This window comes from Hypanus sabinus, chromosome 4, assembly GCF_030144855.1.
Source record: "Hypanus sabinus isolate sHypSab1 chromosome 4, sHypSab1.hap1, whole genome shotgun sequence".
Lineage (NCBI taxonomy): Eukaryota > Metazoa > Chordata > Chondrichthyes > Myliobatiformes > Dasyatidae > Hypanus > Hypanus sabinus.
Genome location: NC_082709.1, coordinates 52,441,069 through 52,463,755, shown reverse-complemented (window position 1 = coordinate 52,463,755; position 22,687 = coordinate 52,441,069). Strand labels below are relative to the sequence as shown.

Here is a 22,687-nt window from a genome sequence, read left to right as displayed (position 1 = left end):
CTGTCGCTTGTGGATATCTCTTTTTAGCTTATAGGAATTGAAGCTGTGTTTTGGAAATGGTTTGTAGTTTAGAAATTTGAATTTTAGAAATTGTTTGTGATCTGAAATGTAAGAGTATTATTCCTTAATAGAAATAGAAGAATATTATTCCTTAATGTAGAACTTGCTGGGATGATAAATGCCACCCAAGAAATAGTCATGGGAAATAGAGCAGACATAGTAAAGTAAAATCTGCAATTGAGAGGAAAGGACATATCAAAAGCACAATTATAGAAGGTGACTACATCAGAATAGGTATGAATGGAGCAGGATAACCTGTCTACAAACAAATAAAATCCGTACAGCAACTGTGGTCATGTTTGCTTTTAGGGGTAGGTGGACTTATGGTAGCAATTGAGTGATCGTCTTTGAACTATATCAGATCCATTGCTAGAATGTGGCAACTGAGCATGCGGCTGATTGATTGTGCATTAAATCAACTGGGCATCCTACATGCTGGAAGCACTCTCTTTTGGCGCGAGTTTTCAAGTATGCGTGCTCTTTCATCTCGACGGGCCTGGTTCATAGTTCTTGCACCGTATGTTGCCCAGTATGTATTCTGGCTAACATAACTCAGTAAAATTGTTTAATCATTCTACTCTGTTGTTATTTTTGCTCCACACATGCATAACAATCTCGATCAAAAATAAAATTACAAAAGTTAAGACAGAACGTGGAAAAGTTAGCATTTGAATATGAGAGAAAGAGGGAAATTGGAAGCAAAGTTCATATTTTTGTCCAAAATGGGGGAACAGTGGGGAAGATTATAACATTGTTTAAGGAAAAAGAATTCAGAAAGGGAATCTGAGAAGAACTGGAGCAAAAAACGTTTCATGTATTCCATGAAACCAAAACTAGCTTTGCTGTGGTCCAAAGTGACAAAGGTGTAGCAGTTGTCCAGAAAAATAAAAAAATACCTTCGACAAGAAATTTACCCATTTTTTCCTTTTTTTCAGAAAGTTAGCCACTGCAGCCTTCTGCATTCTTAGTACAGAATTGTTTTCTTAGTGCAGTTCTAAGTCCATTGACAATAGACAATAGGTGCAGGAGTAGGCCATTCAGCCCTTTGAGCCAGCACCACCATTCACTGTGATCATGGCTGATCATCCACAATCATTACCCCGTTCCTGCCTTCTCCCCATATCCGTTGACTCCGCTATCTTTAAGAGCTCTATCTAACTCTCTCTTGAAAGCATCCAGAGAATCAGCCTCCACTGCCTTCTGAGGCAGACCATTCCACAGATCCACAGCTCTCTGGGTGAAAAAGTTTTTATTGAACTCCGTTCTAAATGGCCTACCCCTTATTCTTAAACTGTGGCCTCTGGCTCAGGACTCTTCCAAGATCGGGAACATGTTTCCTGTCTCCAGCATGTCCAATCCCTTAATAATCTTATATGTTTCAATCAGATCCCCTCTCATCCTTCTAAATTCCAGTGTATATAAGCCCATTTGCTCCAATCTTTCAACATATGACAGTCCCGCCATCCCGAGAAGTATTGCTCGGTAGCAAATCTGTTCCTCCTTATTCCACACACTCTAGGTAAAGAAATCATTCTCCCTAGAAATTGCCCACCAAGATCTCTTCAAATTGTGTGTATTTCGGTTAGATCCAGTCCCATTCTTCCTGGCCAGAATCTACTTATCTATCCTCATGTGACAGGTCAGGAATTTACCCGGTAACCCTTTGCGACAGTTCCTCTGTATTCATCCTTAGGTGAAGAGATCTGATCTGCCACAATACTTCAGGTCTGGTCTTATCAAGGTCCTCCATAATTATAGCAAGGCTTTCTTATTCTTGTACTCAAATTCTCTTGTAGTGAAAGCCAACAATACCATTTGCCTTCCCAACTGTTTGCTGCAGCCTGCATTCTTTTCCCTTTCAGCATAAGGTGTACACAGACATTCAATTTTATGCACAATTATACTGAATCTAACACTAAAGTGGATAACTTCACAATTATACATTTTATATTGCTTCATCCATGTTTTTTTTTTGCCACCTGCTCAGTTGTTTAAGTCACCTTGAAGCCTCTTTACATTCATAAACTCAACAAGTTTAATGTCATTGGCAAACTTCGAAATATAACATCGGGTTCCATCATCCAAGTCATTGAGATATATGTATAAAATAATTAGCTCAGGCTCTCTAGCACTGAGCAAATTGGCTTTTGTAGCCTTTGGTGGTTTTGCACTCCCAGTGAGAATGACTTTGACACTATTTTCTTAGGTGATTACTGCTTTTCATTCCTTGCAGCTCTGATGCTTGATAAGATTAATTACCACGTCAACTATTGCTTGCTGAGGTGTTTCACTTGATTTTTCTTCAAGCAAATTGTCCTTGAATAAAAGATTGGGCAACCTGTTTTTACATTGTATGCATCAGCATCTCATAAGCTCTATCCATTAATGTATCTCTGAGCTTGGTGAGTATTTTACCTTATACTGAAATTCATTTTCTTCACACTCTGGGAATTAAAGACAGTTTCCACATTTTTTGCATTTAACAAACAGAATACATTCCCCTGAGTACATTTTGCTGGCAATAAAAGAAAATATTGTTCTGTGCCATAGTTCTTTAAACTCCTGGGGGTATTTAATCCTTGTACTTAGTAGAGAATGCTTCCATAGCACTATCCAAGGTGAAAAAAATTTCATCCACCATTCCAAAAAAAAGTTGCTACAGTGTGAGAAATCAAGCTGAAGTGCATGGATGATGCTTGCTGGGAAGTCCAATTCCTAGTTGTTATTGACTGGTTCACTGAAACCTAAGAGAGAATGGGTCTTATACTAAATATCTTCAAAAACAAAGTTGCTTCATTGTACAGCGCCGCAGCATTACCCACACCCCAGCCGACAATTTAAAGCCATAATTAGATCCTGGAAAATGTAGATCATTTTTCATAATCTGAGAGCCATTGATCTGTGAAAGTACTCTTTAATGAAGTTACCTCTGTCTCCAATGTAACTGTGTACCATCCTGATTGACTCAAAGTGAATCCCTGGCCAACAGCCATTCAAAATGTAGAAGAAACGTCAAGAAGAAACTGAGAACTTTAAGTCTCAGGATTTGGGATTTGGGAACACAGCGCCTTCCTAAACATCGACCACACCTGTGACAATGTCTGCAGATCACACGTAAGCCTTATTAGTCACTTGAATGAAAGAAGTCATTCCAGCATTCCTAAATTTCAGGTATCTGCCTGAGAGAAAAGAAACCTGCTAAAGATATTCCAGTGGAGCATGAATATTTAGACACAAAGTACACTGCAGATGCTGTGGTCAAAGCAACATGTACAACAAGCTGGAGAAACTCAGAAGGTCAGGCAGCACCCGTAGAAACGAGCAGTCAACGTTTTGGGCCGAGACCCTTTGTCAGGACTGAAGAAGGAGGGTCAAGGACCCTATAAAGAAGGAGGGGGGATGGTGGGAAGGAGAAGGCTGGTAGGTGCCAGGTGAAAAACCAATCAGAGGAAAGATCAAGGGGAAGCAGGAAGGGGATAGGCAGGAAAGGTGAAGAAGGAATGTAAGGTGAAAGCATTGTGTAGAAGAAGAAGGCAGAATCATGAGAGAGGTGATACGCAGCTGGAGGAGGAGGCAGAGTGAAACTGGGATGGGGGAAGGGAGAGGGAGGAAATTACCGGAAGCTGGAGAATTCAATGTTCAAGCCAAGGGCTGGAGACTACCCAGACGGTATATGAGGTGTTGCTCCTCCAACCTGAGTTTGGACTTATGGCAGTAGAGGAGGCCATGTATGGACATATCAGAATAGGAATGTGAAGTAGAGTTGAAGTGAGTGGCAACTGGGAGATCCTGTCTGTTGTGACGGACGGAGCGGTGGTGCTCAATGAAGCGGTCCCTCAATCTGCATTGGGTCTTGCCGATGTAGAGGAGGCCGGACCGGGAGCAACTGATGCAATAGATGACCCCAACAGACTCACAAGTGAAGTGTTGCCTCACCTGGAAGGACTGTTTGGGGCCCTGAATGGTGGTAAGAGAAGAGCTGTAGGGACAGGTGTAGCAGTTACGCTTGCAGGGATAAGTACCAGGTGGGAGATCTGTGGGGAGGGATGTGTGGACCAGGCAGTCGCGGAGGGAACGATCCCTGCAAAAAGCGGAGAGGTGTAGAGAAGAAAAAATGTGCTTAGTGGTGGGGTCCTGTTGAAGGTGGTGAATGAATATTTAAAAGTTACATCCTAGTAATTCTGGAATGGGTTATCAATGCAATATTTGCAACACCGTGTTCCAATTGTTAGCTCATCAAAATCAGGCTTTAGAACAGTTGTTAGAATAGTTAGGTTCCAGAATAGTTTCAGTGTAACTGCAACTATGTTAGAATGGGCAACAAGAAGTGTTCAAAGCTGATCAATGTATATATGTTTGCAACATATGTCACTTATCCTTTTCAATTGTATGTCTGTGCAAGAATATTTAAAGACAGAGTATGCAGGGTATAATAGCACAATCTAATTAGGACTAACTACTAAGAAATAGCAAATATCTATTTTTCATTCCAAACTCTTTAGAGTAAAGTTAATATTGGTTGAAATTTTCAGTGTGTGAGTTTCTTTTTTTACCTGCATTTCTTTGATTTACTGAAGGTTTGTAGAGTGCACAAAGTGCATCTGCTGTGAGCCCATCAATGCAGGGCTGTTCCCAAAGGGTTGTGTGATTGAAGGTATCCTAATGTAGTTGCATGTAACATCTGGGATCTTGACTAGCATACAAAATCTGTAAAACTCTTGGTGTGATTTGCTATTCTCCTTTGCAAGCTTGTCCAGGTTAATTTCTGGTTCTGATACTTGATGGTTTCAGCATTTGTAACAGGTTCTGTAGAAAATATTCAACCAGAGCCACAAATATTAGTCATCAGTCATGTAGAGAACTGGTGGCATGATGGATTATGTGGGTGCAGTGATTGTACTTGATAAATAGTAATGAAGAACATTAGCTGTAGGCAAGGGCACTTATTTTTCCAAAAGATATCAAATTACCAAAGTGGAATAATAATGATTATGGTGAACTGTGAGGTCATGATATGATCATTGTCAACAGAGAATCAAGACAAGATTAGAGGGTTAACTTCTAAGATAAATGTCAAAGTTCAAAATAATGCTGCATGTTTCAAATGATTTTCAATTTTCAACTTCCTGCTGATTTTTAACATTTTTAGTTACTCTGGTGAGTTTTAAGAACTACTGTGATCAAAGTGGAGGTGAGATTTTAGACTTCTTTTTTTTCCCTATTCAGTGGTTTTCCAATAATTTGAAAATGAGCACTGAACTGCTATTGTGATAGATTGCACCTGACATATGGTTTGTGAATAGATTATAAATGGTATGATGACTGCTCGAAGGAGAGGCACATCGCTGATTGGAGCTTTTTCAGCTTTAACTCTCCACGTGCTGTAACTGCAGTTTAATCTTTTAACCTGCTTTTGTTCCTTAAATTATAAAAACTGCAAGCACACATAGATACCACAACAAAATAATCACAAATACAACTGTGAAGATGTGTGCTGGTTCATACTTCTAGGTATAGAATTGAATTGACTTTATTACTTACATCCTTCATATACAGGACGAGTAAAAATCTTTATGTTCCGTCTCTAAGTATGCAATGTGCAATTTATAGTAATTTATACTATGTAATAAATACTATGTATAACAGTTATAATGCAGCTTTCTTACTAGTGAAGCCTTTCTTGGTGTATCTTTCTCTACCATTTCTTAAAATGTGTTTAATATTGAATAAGTTTTGATCCAAAAATATCTCATTTGAGTAAATTGTGGATAAAACTTAACATAAACCTTTCAAAACAAAATCTCTCAAAAACTGTTGACTAGTAGAATCAATTTCTTGGAGCAGAAAAGATTAAGAGGGATGCCTGTTGAGATAAGTAAGATTCTGAGATGATCGATTTTTTTGTTCCTAGCAAATGTGTCTAAAGCTTGAGGATATACAGTTATGATAATGTTTAGAGGGGTCTGAGGAGAATATTTTTTCACCTAGAGACTTTGGAATCTGGAGTGGTAGGGGACTCTTGGAGCTTTTGAGAAATTTTAGGTGAATACATGAATCACTGAACCTTAGAAATCTATCGATCAAATACCAGTAAATAGGATTTGTTCAGGATTTGTACATGATGTTCAGCATGTTGGACTGTGTTGAATAACTTCGACTGTAGCTTTCACAAATAAGAAAATCTGCATCGCTGGAAAGCCAAGCAACACACACAAAATGCTGCCTGGCCTGCTGAGTTCCTCCAGCATTTTGTGTGTGTTGGCTGTAGCAATAAATGTTCTAGATAATGGGGCAGAATCTTGTACTCCATTTCCCAAGTTAATTTTCATTGTACTTCACTTCAGAAATTTGGATCAATGTTCTGCTGCTTTATTTGTCACTTAGTGTATGCATTTAAGTTCCCTGGAAAATTTGATTTTAGATATACAAATATTTCAAAATCAGTTATATATACATGACCCTTTTTCTGAAATTCCATTCAGCAGCTGCTGTTTTGATTTCTTTAATCTCTGTGATTTAATGTCACCCATCATGCTTCTGTTCAGAATCAGAATTAGGTTTAGTATCACCACATGTCATGTAATTGGGTAACTTTTATGGCAACAGTAAAATGAAATGTATGATAAATATAGAATGAAAGCTGAATTACAGTAAATATGTGTGTGTGTGTGTGTGTGTGTGTGTATATATATATATATATATATTATATAAAATCAGTGCACGCAGAAGTTTGGACACCCTGGTCAAAATTTCTGTTACAGTGAATAGTTAAGTGAGTAGCAGATGAACAGATCTCCAAAAGTCAAAAGTTAAAGATGAAACATTCTTTTCAACATTTTAAGCAAGATTAGTGTATTATTTTTGTTTTGTACAATTTCAGAGTGGAAAAAAAAGGAAAGGAGCACCATGCAAAAGTTTGGGCGCCCCAAGAAATTTGAGCTCTCAGATAACCTTTATCAAGGTCTCGGACCTTAATTAGCTTGTTAGGGCTATGGCTTGTTCATAGTCATTGTTAGGAAAGGCCAGGTGATGCAAATTTCAAAACTTTATAAATACCCTGACTCCTCAAATCTTGTCTCAACAATCAGCAGCCATGGGCTCCTCTAAGCAGCTGCCTAGTATTCTAAAAATTAGAATAAATGATGCCCACAAAGCAGGAGAAGGCTATAAGATAGCAAAGCGTTTTCAGGTAGCCGTTTCCTCAGTTCATAATGTAATCAAGAAATGGGAGTTAACAGGAGAGGTGGAGGTCAAGTTGAGGTCTAGAAGACAAAGAAAACTTTCTGAGAGAACTGCTCATAGGATTGCTAGAAAGGCAAATCAAAACCCCCGTTTGACTGCAAAGGACCTTCAGGAAGATTTAGCAGACTCTGGAGTGGTGGTGCACTGTTCTACTGTGCAGCGACACCTACACAAATATGACCTTCATGAAAGAGTCATCAGAAGAAAACCTTTCCTGCGCCCTCACCACAAAACTCAGCGTCAAATGTTTGCAAAGGAACATCTAAACAAGCTTGATGCAGTTTGGAAACAAGTCCTGTGGACTGATGAAGTTAAAATAGAACTTTTTGGCCTCAATAAGCAAAGGTATGTTTAGAGAAAAAAGGGTGCAGAATTTCATGAAAAGAACACACATCTCCAACTGTTAAGCACGGGAGGGGGGTTGTGGATTGATCATGCTTTGGGCTTGTGTTGCAGCCAGTGGCATGGGGAACATTTCACTGGTAGAGGAAAGAATGAATTCAATTAAATACCAGCAAATTCTGGAAGCAGGCATCATACCGTCTGTAAAAAAAAAAGCTGAAGATGAAAAGAGTATGTCTTCTATAACAGGATAATGATCCTAAACAGACCTCAAAATCCACAATGGACTACCTCAAGAGGCGCAAGCTGAAGGTCTTGCCATGGCCCTCAAAGTTCCCCAACCTAAACATCATCGAAAATCTGGATAGACCTCAAAAGAGCAGTGCATGCAAGATGGCCCTAGAATCTCACAGAACTAGAAGTCTTTTGCAAGGAAGAATGTGTGAAAATCCCCCAAACAAGCATTGAAAGACTCTTAGCTGGCTACAGAAGGTGTTTACAAGCTGTGATACTTGCTGAAGGGGGTGTTACTAAGTACTGACCATGCAGGGTGCCCAAATTTTTTCCTAGGGCCCTTTTCCTTTTTTGTTATTTTGGAACTGTAAAAGATGGAAATAAAAAAGTAATATTGCTTAAAATATTAAAGAAATGTGTCATTTTTAATTTTGTACCCTTTGGAAATCAGGTCATCTTTTACTCGCTTAGCTATTCACTGTAACAGAAATTTTGACCGGGGTGCCCAAACTTTTGCATGCAACTGTAATAGTTAAATTAAGAAAAGTGGTGCAGAAACAGAAATAAACAAGTGAGGTTGTGCTCATGGATTCCAATGTCCATTTCAAAATCAGATGGCAGATGACAAGAAGCTGTTTCTGAGTCTCTAAGAGAGCACGTCCTGGGTGGAAGGGGTCCTTAATGATGGACGTCGTCGTCCTAAGGCCTGAAGATATCCTAGTCAGCTCCCATGATGGAGCTGACTAGTTTTACAAGTATTTGCAACTTAGTTTGATCTTGATCAGTAGCTCTCACATGCCAGACAGTGATGCAGCCAGTCAGAATGCTCTCCACAGTATATTAGTAAATGTTTTTAAGTGTTTTAATCGACGAACCAAATCTCCTCAAACTCTGAATGAAACAGAGACACTGTCTTACCTTCTTTATAGCTGCATCAATATGTTGCACCCAGGTTAGGTCCTCAGAGATATTCCCACCCAGGAACTTGAAATTACTCACTTTCTCTAGTCCACAATCAGCTCTTTGGTCTTACTGACATTGAGTGCAAGGTTGTTGCTGCAACACCACTCAACTAGCTGGTCTATCTCGCTCCTGTATGCCCTTTTGTCACCATCTGAAATTCTTTTTTTTTCTCATTTTTTTTTATATAAAGGATAAAAAAGAACCCCTAAACTAAAAGAACTAAACTAAAAAAAAGAAAAGAAAGATTGGGCTGCCATATTTCATCGGCTAAAATTATAATTTCTCGTTAACTCTGCTCCGCTATACCTGAGCAAAAAATTACCTAAAAAAGGATTCAGAAAGGGTCAACTTACATCATATGAAAATATTGAATATATTTTGAATATAAATATATTGAATATAAATGGGCTCCAAGTTTCTTCAAATTTAACCAGAAGGTCCATAGTACCGCTTCTAAATTTTTCCAAGTTTATATATGCTATTGTTCAGGAAGACTATTGAAATGTGGTAGGGGGATTGGAATCTTCGCATTTAAATAAAATGGATCTTCTGGCTATTAATGTAACAAATGAAATTAAATGACAAGCTGATGAGGATAAATGACTGGAGTCTATTACTGGTAGTCCAAAAATTGCAGTAATAAGATGAGGTTGTAAATCTACGCGCAAAACTACTGAAATAACATCAAAAATATCTTTCCAATATTTTCCTAGGAGCAGGCAAGACCAGAACATATATGTGAAGGACACTACTTCAGAATTACATCTATCACAAACAGGGTTTATATGGCAATAAAAATGATCTAACTTATCCTTGGACATATGAACCCTATGAACCACCTTAAATTGTATCGAAGCGTGTCTGGCACACATTAAAGAAGTATTAACTAGTTGCAGAATTTTCTCCCATTTCTCTGTAGATAAGGATATACGAAGTTCTCTTTCCCACTCGTTCTTAATTTTATCAGAAGTATCTAAACGTATTTTCATAATTAAATCATAAATAAATGCTATTAAACTCTTCTGATATGGATTTAAACTTAAACATTTCTGTAACTTCAATTTGATGCGAAATTGGAAAGGTAACTAAAGTAACGTTCAGTAAGTTTCTAATCTGTAAATATTTTAATAAATGTCTAGGGAAATTATATTTATTAGACAACTGTTCAAAAGACATGAAACAGTCATCCATGAATAAATCACGAAAACCTGTTGTTCCCTTTGTTTTCCATAAGAGGAAAGATTGTTCTAGATGGTTGAAAGAAAAAATTAGATATAGTAGAACTTGACAGAATAAATTTATTTAATCCAAATAATTTACAAAATTGAAACCATATTCGTATTGTATGTTTAATTATTGAATTTATCATTTGTTTATTCAAATTAGTAAATACAAAGGGAAGCGCAGCCCCTAAAATAAAAGCCAGTGAAAACCCCTGTACAGACTCCCGCTCGAGGTTCATCCATCGGGGACATTGACTTTCATCCAGCTCATGTATCCAAAATGTTAAATATCGAATATTAATTGCCCAATAATAAAATCTAAGATTTGGTAAAGCCAAACCACCTTCCTTTTTTGATTTCTGTAGATATTTCTTACTTAACCTGGGATTTCTATTCTGCCATATATATGAAGAAATTTTAGAATCAATGATAACAAAAAAAAAGATTTAGGGAGGAAAATTGATACCACCTGAAATAGATACAGAAATTTAGGTAAAATAATCACCTTAATAGCATTAATTCAACCAATCAAAGATAAGGACATTGGGGACCATTTAGTGAACAGTTGTTTAACATGGTCAATTAAGGGTAGGATATTAATTTGAAATAGATTCTTATGCTTCTTAGTAATTTTAACCCCCAAATAAATAAAATAATCAGTAACCAATCTAAATGGTGATTGTCTGTAAATTGGAACTTGCACATTTAACAGGAAAAGCACACTCATATTAAGATTCCATTTGAAACCAGAAAAACTGCTAAACTGTGCAAGTAGTGTTATTACTGCAGGAATGTATTTCTCTGGGTTAGAAATATATAGTAACAGGTTATTTGCATATAGTGATACCTTATGCGTCCCATTCCCATGAATAATGCCAAATATATTGTGTGAATCACGAACAGCGACTGCCAAGGGTTCGAGGGCAATATCAAATAGTAAAGGACTGAAAGGACAGCCCTGTCTAGTACCTCAAAAAAGCCTTAAAAAAAGGGGATCTCTGATTATTGGTAAATATGGAAGCCAGAGGTGTGTGATATATCAATTGAATCCAAGATATAAATTTTGGACTAAAATTAAATTTCCCAAGTATATTAAATAAATAATCCCATTCAAGTCTGTCAAACGCCTTCTCGGCGTCAAGCGAAATAACACATTCTGGAGTATTAGAAGTAGTATATACAATGTTCATTAACCTCCTAACATTAAAATGTGAATAAGGATTTTTAATAAATCTTGTCTGATCTCCGGAGACAATTTGTGGCTACCTTCTCTAATCTAATTGCTAATATTTTGGAAAAGATTTTAGAATCCCCATTCAACAAAGATCTAGGTCTGTATGATGCACATTCAGTGGGATCTTTATCTTTTTTAGGAATTAAAGATAGATGCTTCATAAAAGGATTGTGGTAATTTACCTACAAATAAAGCATCTTTAAAAATTCTACACAAACAGGGAGAAAGTAAATTTGAAAAAAATATTAAAAATTCAGCTGTATACCCATCCGAGCTAGTGCTTTACCAGAGTTCATCAAAAAAACTGCTTTCTTTATTTCCTCTTCAATAATGGGTGCATCTAATGCTAACCGTTCATCAGCTGGTAAGTTCAGAATATTCAGTTTCCTTAAAAGTTCATGCATTATGATAGGATCATCAGGAAATTCTGATAGATATATTAATTAGTATGAAATTCTTGAGAAGATTTATTAATTTCATCGTGGTCAACAGTCAAAATACCATCCCATCTACAGACTTTATTAATCTGACATTTCACCAGAACAGCTTTCAATTGGTTAGCCAATAAATTACCCGATTTATCACCATGTATTATAAAATTGACTCTTAGTTTTAAGTAATTGATTTTCAATGGGGGATGTTAATAACAAACTATGTTGCATCTGGAGTTCAACTCTCTCTTTGTAAAGCTCCAAGTTGGGAGCAATAGAATACTTTTTATCACTTTCTTTAATCTTAACCAATGTACGTATTTCACTATTAATTCATCTTTTCAATCCAGCAGAGTAGGAAATAATTTGCCCACAGATAAATACTTTAAAGGTATCCCATAATATCCCACTGGAAATTTCTTCCATTGAGTTAAATGAAAAGAAAAATGCAACCTGTTCTTCAATGAAATTAACAAAATATAAATCCTGAAGCAAAATAGAATTGAACCACCACTGTCTAGTACTAAAAGTTACATCACTTAACTTAATTGATCATTTCAAATGTGCATGATCGGAAATGGCAATTGCATTGTACTCACAGGCACTGACCGATGAAACTAGTCGAGAATCAATAATGTACATGAGAAACGAAAGAGAGCTATTGATCATTAGGATGTAAAAACCTCCAAATCTCTAAAATTCCCGAGTCAACTAAAAAGGAATTCAGGTTCACTTTATTGTCATTTAGAAACCACAAATGAAATGCAGTTAAAAAATGAGACAACGGTCCTCCAGAATGATATCACAAAAGCATATGACAAAACAGACTACACCAGAAAATCTACATAACATTTGGCAATCCCCAATCCAGTGTCCGGAGAGGCTGCTCCGTATTAATATCGTGCTACCGTCTTCATGCGTTCCCCGGAAAGGAGCTCCAATTCCACTAGACATACAAGATCAAAAGCTAAAGCTACAAGACCTGCACTAAACCACATAGTTACAACAATGCAACCAATAACATAATTGATAAAAAACAGACCATGGACACAGTAAAAATAGTCCAAAGATGTTAAAGGACTATAAGTTCAAAGGAAATCACCGCACTGTTTCCGCAAGTCCCCAGGATCCTGACAGACTCACCATCCCATGCCAATGGCAGAATGAAATACCCCCACTATGGACTTCCATGGTGCCACCCGACTCAGCCTCACAGACGCAGCACACAATGAAAGCGACCTGACCGCAGCAGACTCCGAGTCCATCGAACCTCCAAGCTGACAACCGTCCCCTCTGGCACAGCTTCTCTGAGCACCATCCTCTGCTGAGCGTATTAAGACGGCCCCGCCAACGGCCATCAACAACACGACCCCAAGGACTGGGGGCCTGTTCTTCCCAACAGAGTCCCGGACCTTCCAGCAGCAAAGAAGGTCTTCCTGGAGATTTCCCGATGTTCCTCCGTGCTCCCACGTCTGTTTTCAATTGATTATGATTGTGCACGGCACCCCACTTCACAAATAACAGATAATCAGCTCCGGAGTGGCCGCTGCAAGCTGCATCACGCCGCTATCTTGGAATCCCTTCCCTTGGAATTAATAGAAGTAGCAGATTTGTTTGGAAGTACCTGATTGGGTGCAGACCTATCCATCATAGGATTCAAACAACAATTAAAATCTCCACCCATTATTAATATATATTCATTTAAATTGGGAAGAGATACAAATAAATGCTTAAAGAATTCAGGATAGTCAGTATTTGGTGCATAACCATTAAGCAAAACTACTTTTTGGTTATAAAGTTAACCAGTAATTAATAGAAATCTACCATATGGATCTGAGATTGTATCATATTGAACAAATGAGATCGAAGGGTCTATAAAAATGGAAATGCCTTTCACTTTGGTCGATGAGTTTGAACTGTTGAACTTTCCAAAACCTAAAAAAACACTGACTATCCTCCTTCCTCACATGAGCCTCCTGCACAAAAATAATCTGAGTGTTCAAGCTATGAAAAACTTTTAAAATCTTCTTCCGTTTAATTGGATGATTCAAGCCATTCATATTCCATCAAACAAAGTTAATATTATCCATTTTCCTTAAACAAACTATATAGTATGTAAAGGGTTAACCATATTGCCTAGCAAACTCATGAATCAGGAGGAGGGAAAAAATTTAAAGAGAAACCGGAAGTTACGACAATACAGACATTTTTGTAGTTTTAAATCAGCCCAAATGAAAAATACTGAACTAAGAATAGCCCCGGCCCCCCACAAAGCCCCAAAACAATCATTTGCAGAATATTTTAAAAGACAAGGTCTGAAAAAATAAAACAGAATACAATCTTAATAATAGTTCAAGAAAAAACAAATAATCACCAAGTCAGAGTCTTAATAATTTTCTCAAACAAACAAAATAAAAAATTAAAATAATAAAGGAAAAGGAAGGGAACTTTAACATAGAAATATAATAAACCTCCTTCAGCCAAATCAAAGTACCAGAAGAATCAGCCCAAGGGCAAAGCTCTACGAATTTAAAATGTCCGAATCTATAAGCTGGTTAGTAACTAATAAACCAGGTGTATACAAACATAAAGGAATGGTAAATTTATTAAACATCCGAGCTCAAACAATGTTCCTTGAGAAATTGTGCATCCTCCACGGATTTAAACCATTTAAACAATTTATCAGGTAAGACAATTCTTAAGCAAGCAGGGTATAGCAGAGCCATTCGGAGATTCCTCTGATATTTCAACATCACCGATTCTTTCTTGGATTACCTCAGGACAATAATCTTCAAGCAGACGAACCATAAGATTTTGATGTTCAATAATTCCCTTCCGATGTGCAATTTGAATTAAGTGCTCCTTAGTACTCACGTAGTGAAATTGAAGAATCACAGGGCGCGGTTTTAACTCTTTTGACGGTTTTGGTCTTAATGCCCGATGTACAAGGTCAAGTGCCGGAGAAGAAGAGAAGACCTCCTAGCCAAAGACTTCCATTAAGAATTGAGAAAAAAATTTAGTAAAGTCCCCGCTCTTAAAGTCTTCACTGAGTCCTATTATTCGCAAATTCTGTCTGCGACTATGACTCTCCAAATCAATAACCTTGGCTTTATACTGCTCCAGTGTACAAGTAGTCAATTTTAATTTCTTTTCCAAAGAATTCGGTCTGGAATCTCTCTGTTTCCCAGCTTCAATAAGCTCTGAAATTTGCCGTTGCTGTTTTTCGTTCACTTTTTCAAGTGCTATTAGTTTACCTTTGTTCTCCTTTAACATTACTTCCAAAGCAGCGAATCTTTTCATCTAATAAATTCGAGATAGCCTGCAAAGTAAGTTTAGGCTGTTTAGGTTGTTCGAAAGCACCTTCCCTCTTCCCATTTCCATTACTGATTTCCTTGCCTTCGGCTAATGCCTTTCTTGCTCTGGAAGTCATTTTCATGGATTAAAATTCAGAATTCAGACATATAAAGGTGTTAAAGACATTTTGATATATATAATAAAAGGGTGATAAGGAAATTGAAAAATGACCAGAGCAGAGCCAAAATGTGACCTACTCCATCCACGGCCAAGAGAGTGGCCATCTGAAATTCTGCCAACAATACTTTATTCTCTTAATATACAGTACAAATATCTACTCTTTAGAAAACTTCAGCTGATGTTCCAGTAACACCGTAATGTTCAAGCAAAAGTCATTGGTTGGACATTCGTTCTTAGTGAGCATAGGAATGATCACTCTATGTTCTTTTTTAATGTCGGAGTGGAGTGCAGATCCAAGTGGAAAAATACTATGTACATTAGATGTCACTCCTTTGCTTACTATTTTAACAGATGTTAATTTGCCATATTAAATAGCTAATAGAAGGAAAGGAAGAAATATGGCACAAGCTAAGCATTTGTCCACTTAAAATGATCATCATAATTATAAGATTTTGCTTCTCCAAATATAAAGTGAATTAAAACTTATTAAAATACAAACTTCTTAAAAGGATGTGTTTTCCAATGCCTCATTATAAGATAATGTTTATAATTTTGCTTGCACAATAGTGAGTTTCTCAATATCAACACTTAAGAGAATCAGCTCCAAAGCCTTCCTTGTGAATCTAAATTCAATTGATGTCATCTATATCATTTTAATGTTCTTTCTGCATTAACTAGGTGTCTTCATTCTATGGAAACAAAAATAACTTTTAATGTTAAGGGTTAGGGTTAGAGCACGTCCAGAGGCAAGGAAGTTTGAAATTTAGATAGAATAAACCATTCAGTCATTGTAATTTGGCCAAGGTAAATGAAAATCTCAAGTTCTATTTACAGTGATCAAGATGGCTGAATAAGTAAGTGCTTGACACCAATATGTAACACAGAAGGTTAACAATGTAATCTCAGCTCGGAGTAGTCAGGCTGAACTGTAGAGAAAAACTGGGTTCGTTTCAATGTTTTCTATAAACTGTACCTGATATTTTAAATTTTATATCATGATATAAATCTGTACAAAGTAAGAAAATGCAAAACAAAACCTATACTTTCATGGTTGGTACATTAGGAAATGTAAACCATAAATATAAAAAAGAAAACACTAACAAACATAACAACATAGCCATTCACATGGCTCCCTGAGGTGTTATATTGTTTGAGGGTCTTTCCTTCCCCCCCCCCCCACCAGTTCTGCCCCTCCATGTGGTCCTTCCCCACAGAGCCTTGGTATTGGCTGCTCTGTATTTCAGTGTATCCCTCAATGTGTAAAACGGCAGCCTGGTCTGAGCCATTTGGCAGCATTCCCTTACAGGCATCTCTCTGTGCTGGAAGACCTTCACCGAGTTGATGACTTACCAGAGATACATAATGTTGATTTCAGTGTGTGTTGCCAGAAACAGTCAGTCGATCAGAGGGTCCTCTGTCATCATTTGCTGGAGATAAACTGGAACAAAAATCCTTGCATATGTCTTCTTAGTAAATCCACATTCTGCAAGCAAAGAGTTGTGTGACTACTTCCCCATCGTAGCAGTCCCAAGAGCAGTGTATATTAGAGGTGATATATCATCAATAGAGGAAAGCTCTGACTGGGAGGGCACCTCTCACCACCTGCCAAATGAGGTCTTGGTGCTTGCTCAAAGCTAGTGATGAATTGTTCTACCAGATATATTAGACTGTTTGCTCACAGAATCTACTGTCTGCAGTACATTCCATGCTGACAATTGCCTAATCAACTTGTGATCAGAAGTATTTAATTGGAAGAACTCTTCCACAAAGAACAGGTAGGACATTGCATGGTAATGGGGCCAGGCCCATTTTACAATGCCATAACCTGTACATGATGTCCAAATGATGGAGATGATGTGAGATTTATAGTCAGCATCATCTAAGGAAGGCAACGTCATTATGTTTTTGTTCCTGCAGGATGGTATGGAAAATTGGGTTTGTGGGGGTGGGAATTACTAAAGCTCATGAAATATTTTCATCCCAGTGATGCTGAAGTGATCAGGAGATGCCACTCAGAAGTTTATCAGGAAGTCCGAATTTAACCGAGACAAAAAGAAATAAACGGATACATTGGCCCTTCTCTTTGTTTCTGTAAGCCGAAAAGATGTTCAATTCACAGGCTCGTTAATTAAAACATAATTGATTCTTGGATTTGATTTCTGGTTGGCTCCCCTAATTCTACTCTTCATAAGCCCTTCAGTCCATTTCCTAACTCCACTAAGTTCTTTTTAGTCTACACTGACCGTTGAGTAAGTAGAATCTTAATTTAAATATTTTTTTTTCATTTTCAAGTCTTTGTCTGCCTCTGTATTCTCCAGTAATCGTTTAAATATTTGAGGTATCAATGCTTCATTTTCAATTCAGAAAATGAGAGCACGCATGAATTTCGTTGTCCCAATATTAGTAGCAATTCCTTCATCACCCAAATCTCTGCTGCAGTTCCCACTGAAAATCTTGCCACCACTCTATTTTTTTTTGGTGGTTGGGTTCCTTAAAGCCTGCTTCTTTGATCAGAATTTTGATCATTTACCCTAATATCTCATCCTGTATCTTACCATCAGCTTTTTGTATGGCAACATTCCTTTCAGGTATCCTGAGACGGTGTTGCTTTGGCAGTGGTGCTATACAAATTATATCTTTACTTGGTAAAGTTTTGTACTTTCTGGGCATTAAGCAATATCAAAATTTAATGTTCATCATTTATTTAAACAATTGAGATGAGAATGCACAAGGTAGCATTGGCAAGTTTGTGGCTGACACTAAAATAAGTGCAATCATGAATAGCGAAGAATTTTCATGGGATTTTGATCCATTAAGGTTAGTGAGCCGAGGATGAGCAAATAGCATTACATTCAAGTGTGCAAGGTGTTGCATTTTAGGAAGTTAATCCAGGGTAGGATCTTCACAGTAAATGGAAGAACCCTGGAATATGTTGTACAGGGACTAGGTGTACAAGTACATGGTTCCCTTAAAGTGGCATCACAGTTCGACATGATGGTGAAGATGGTACAACTGAGCAGGCGCGTGGATGCTGGCGAGTTAGACCGGTGGGAAGAATTTAAAAGGAGAGCATTTTTTCTGCAGCGGTTGGATCAAGGCACAACTGTGCAAGCACATGGACGGCAGTGAGTTAGACGGGCGGGAAGAATTTAAAAAGAAGGCAGCTTTATAGAGCGTGTGTCAGATAAGAGGGAGTCAGAGTAGGAGGGCTTTGGCACAACAGGGCTTCGGCGATATCAGGTCAAGGCGAGGTAAATTACTTGTGAAGGATAGGAATAGGAAGTATGTCTGCGAGGCCGGTGTTCTGTACTAATGTCAGATGTGGTATTTCTCAGCCTCCCGGATGGCCACATCTGTACCAGTTGCATCAAGCTGCAGCTCCTTAGGAACTGGGTTAGGGAACTGGAGGTGCAGCTTGATGACCTTAATCTGGTCAGGTAAAATGAGGAGGTGATAGATAGAACCTATAGGCAAGTAGTCATGCCAGGGCCTTGGGAGACAGATAAGTGGGTAACAGTCAGGGGAGTGAAGGCCAAGAGTCAGGTACTAGAGAGTATGCCTGTGGCTGCCCCCCCCCCCAACAATAAGTACTCTTGTTTGAGTACAGTTGGGGGTCAGCCTACCTGGAGGAAGCACAGAGTCTGGCCATATGGCTCAGGGGGGTAGGGAAGGAAAAGTACGGCAGCAGTGATAGGGGACTCTATAGCTCGGGGTTCAGACAGGCAATTCTGTGGATGCAGGAAAGAAACACGGATGGTAGTTTGTTACCAGGTGCCAGGGTCCGGGATGTTTCTGATCGCGTCCACAATATCCTGAAGTGGGAAGGTGAACAGCCAGAAGTCATGGTACATATTGCTACCGACAACATAGGTAAGAAATGGGAGGAGGTCCTGAAAACAGACTACAGGGAGTTAGGAAAGAAGCTGAGAAACAGGTCCACAAGCACCACAGTAGTCTTGGGATTACTGCCTGTGCCACATGACAGTGAGAATAGGAATAGAGTAAGGTGGATAAATGCGTGGCTGAGAGATTGGAGCGGGGGCAGGGATTCAGATTTCTGGATCATTGGGGCCCTCTTTTGGGGCAGATGTGCCCTGTACAATAACGATGGGTTACACTTGAATCTGAGGGGAGACAATATCCTGGCAGTGAGGTTTGCTCAGAGAGTTTAAACTAGAATTGCTTGGGGATATGAACTGAACCGAAGAGATGGAGGAAGTTGGCTCACAAATAGAGAAAGCTTGTAAGCAGTAAGCAGCTTGTAAGCAGTATGAGAGGCAGATGACAGAGAAGAGATGTACTCAGACTGATGGTTTGAGATGTGACTATTGTGATGCAAGGAGTATCATGAACAAAATGGTGAGCTTAGAGCATGGATTAGTTCTTGGAGCTATGATGTTGTGGCCATTACAGAGACTTGGATGGCTCAGGTGCAGGAATGGCTACTTCAAGTGCAAGGATTTAACTGTTTCAGAGGGGGGCAAAAGAGATGGGAGCATGGCACTGCTGATCAGAGACAGTGTCACGGCTGCAGAAAAAGAGGAAGTCATGGAGGAAATGTCTAGTGAGTCTCTGTGAGTGGAAGTTAGAAACAGGAAGCGGGTCAATAACTTTATTGGGTGTTTCTTATAGACCACCCAATAGCAACAGGGACATCAAAGAGCAGACAGAGAGACAGATTCTGGAATGGTGCAATTATGACAAGGTTGTTGTGATGGGAAATTTTAATTTCTCCAATATTGATTGGCATTTCCCCAGAGCAAGGGGTTTAGATGGAGTGGAGTTTGTTAGGTGTGTTCATGAAGGTTTCCTGAAACAATATGTAGATAAGCCTACAAGAGGAGAGGCTGTACTTTATCTGGTATTGGGAAATGTAATCTGGTCAGGTGTCAGGTCTCTCAGTCGGGGAGCATTTTGGAGATAGTGACCATAATTCTATCTCCTTTACTATAGCATTGGAGAGGGATAGGAGCAGACAAGTTAAGAAAACGTTTAATCGGAGAAGGGAGAAATATGAAGCTATCAGGCAGGAACTTTGGAAGTATAAACTGGGAGCAGATGTTCTCAGGGAAATACATGGCAGAAATGTGGCAAATGTTCAATGGCATTCTGCATAGATACATTCCAATGAGACAGGGAAAGGATGATAGGGTACACAAACCATGGTGTACAAAGGTTGTTGAAAATCTAGTGAAGAAGAAAAAAGCTTATGAATGGTTCAAAAAACTAGGTAATGATAGAGATCAAGAAAATTATAAGGCTACCAGAAAGGAGCTCAAGAATGAAATTAGGAGAACCAGAAGGGGCCATGAGAAGGCCTTGGCGAGCAGGATTAAGGAAAACCCCAAGGCATTCTACAAGTATGTGAAGAACAAGAGGATAAGACGTGAGAGAATAGGACCACTCAAGTGTGACAGTAGAAAAGCATGTATGGAACCGGACAAGGTAGCGGAGGTACTTAATGAATACTTTGCTTCAGTATTCACTACGGAAAAGGATCTTGGCAATTGTAGAGATGACTTACAGCAGACTGAAAAGCTTGAGCATGTAGATATTAAGAGGATATGCGGGAGCTTTTGGAAAACATCAAGTTGGATAAATCACTGGGACCAGATGAGATGTACCCCAGGCTACTGTAGGAGGCGAGGGAGGAGATTGCTGAGCCTCTTGCAATGATCTTTGCATCATCAATGGAGACTGGAGAGGTTCCGGAGGATTGAAGGGTTGCAGATGTTGTTCCCTTATTCAAGAAAGGTAGTACAGATATCCCAGGAAATTATAGGCCAGTGAGTGTTACTTCAGTGTTTGGTAAGTTGATGGAGAAGATCCTGAGAGGCAGGATTTATGAATATTTGGAGAGGCATAATATGATTAGGCATAGTCAGGATGACTTTGTCAAAGGCAGGTCATGTCTTATGAGCCTGATTGAACTTTTTGAGGTTGTGACTAAACACATTGATGAACGTAGAGCAATAGATGTAGTGTATATGGATTTCAGCAAGGCATTTGATAAAGTACCCCATGCAAGGTTTATTAAGAAAGTAAAGAGGCCTGGTATCCAAGGGGACCTTGCTTTGTGGATCCAGAACTGGCTTGCCCACAGAAGGCAAAGAGTGGTTGTAGATGGGTCATATTCTGCATGGTGGTCAGTGTCCAGTGGTGTGCCTCATGGATCTGTTCTGGGACCCCTTCTCTTCGTGATTTTTATAAATAATCTGGATGAGGAAGTGAAGGGATGGGTTAGTAAATTTGCCGATGACACTAAGGTTGGGGGTGTTGTGGATAGTGTGGGGGGCTCTCAGAGGTCACAGCAGGACATCAATAGAATGCAAATCTGGGCTGAGAATTTGCAGATGGAGCTGAGGGTCTGAGTTATAGGGAGAGATTGGACAGAGTAGGATTTTATTCCTTGGAGAATAGAACTCTGAGGGGTGACTATATGAAGCTATATAAAATTATGTCTGCCACAAATCAGTTTTTTTTCCCAGGGTAAGGGAGTTTGAAGCTGGAGGACATACGTTTAATGATTAAAAAGTACCTGAAGGGCAACTTCTACACAGAGAGTGGTTGTATATGGAATGAGCTTCCAGAGAACATGGCAGGTACAATAACAATACTTCAAAGGCATTTGGACAGATAGATGGATAGCAAAGAGATGGACCAAAAACGGACAAATAGATTGTCATGTTGGCGAGCATGGATGAGTTGGGCTAAAGGGCCTGTTTCCATGCTCTATGATTATGATTCAAATACAGTGCATCTTTGTGTTGAGATTAGAAAGCCTGATATAAGAAAAAATATGCTTGCATTGGAGAAGGTCCAGAGGAGGTTTACGAGATGATTCTGGGAATGAAAGGGTTAATAACTGAGCATTTGATGGCTCTGGGCCTGTACTCACTGGAGTTTAGAAGAATGCGGGGAGGGTCTTATTGAAACCTATTGAATATTGAAAGGCTTAAGTAGAGTGGATGTGGAGAGAATGTTTCCTATATTTGGTTAGTCTTGGACCAGAAGGCACAGTGTCATAATAAAGGGACATTCATTTAGAACAGAGATCAGAAGGATTTGCTTTAGCTAGAGGGTGGTGAATATGTGGAATTCAGTGCCATGGATGGCAGATGAGGCCAAATCATTGTGTTTATCTAAGATGGAAGTTGGTAAGTTCTTGGTTAGTCAGGGCATTCAAGGTTACAGGAAAAAGGCAGGAGAGTGGGTTTGAAAGAGATAATAAGTCAGCCATGATGGAATGGTGGAGTAGACCCAAAGGGCCGAGTGGCCTAATTCTGCTCTTATATTGTATGGTCTTATGATTAGAATTTAATGGATTAATTAAAATTTTATGCATCATGAAACTTAATATTGTCCATTGTTACCGATTGTTACAAGCTGAATGCAGGCCCAGATTTGAAATAGATATCTAAAAATAGTCTTGACAGTGTTTTTAATAGCAAATAGCACATGAGCAGCATTTTCTTCTGTTTCTG

The 22,687-nt window shown here is 38.7% G+C and overlaps 1 protein-coding gene across 3 annotated transcripts in view; it reads left to right on the top strand.

Moving 5' to 3' along the window:
• Positions 1 to 22,687, top strand: part of vps8 (VPS8 subunit of CORVET complex) — a 607,159-nt gene that overhangs the window by 401,572 nt on the left and 182,900 nt on the right. The window lies entirely within an intron of this gene.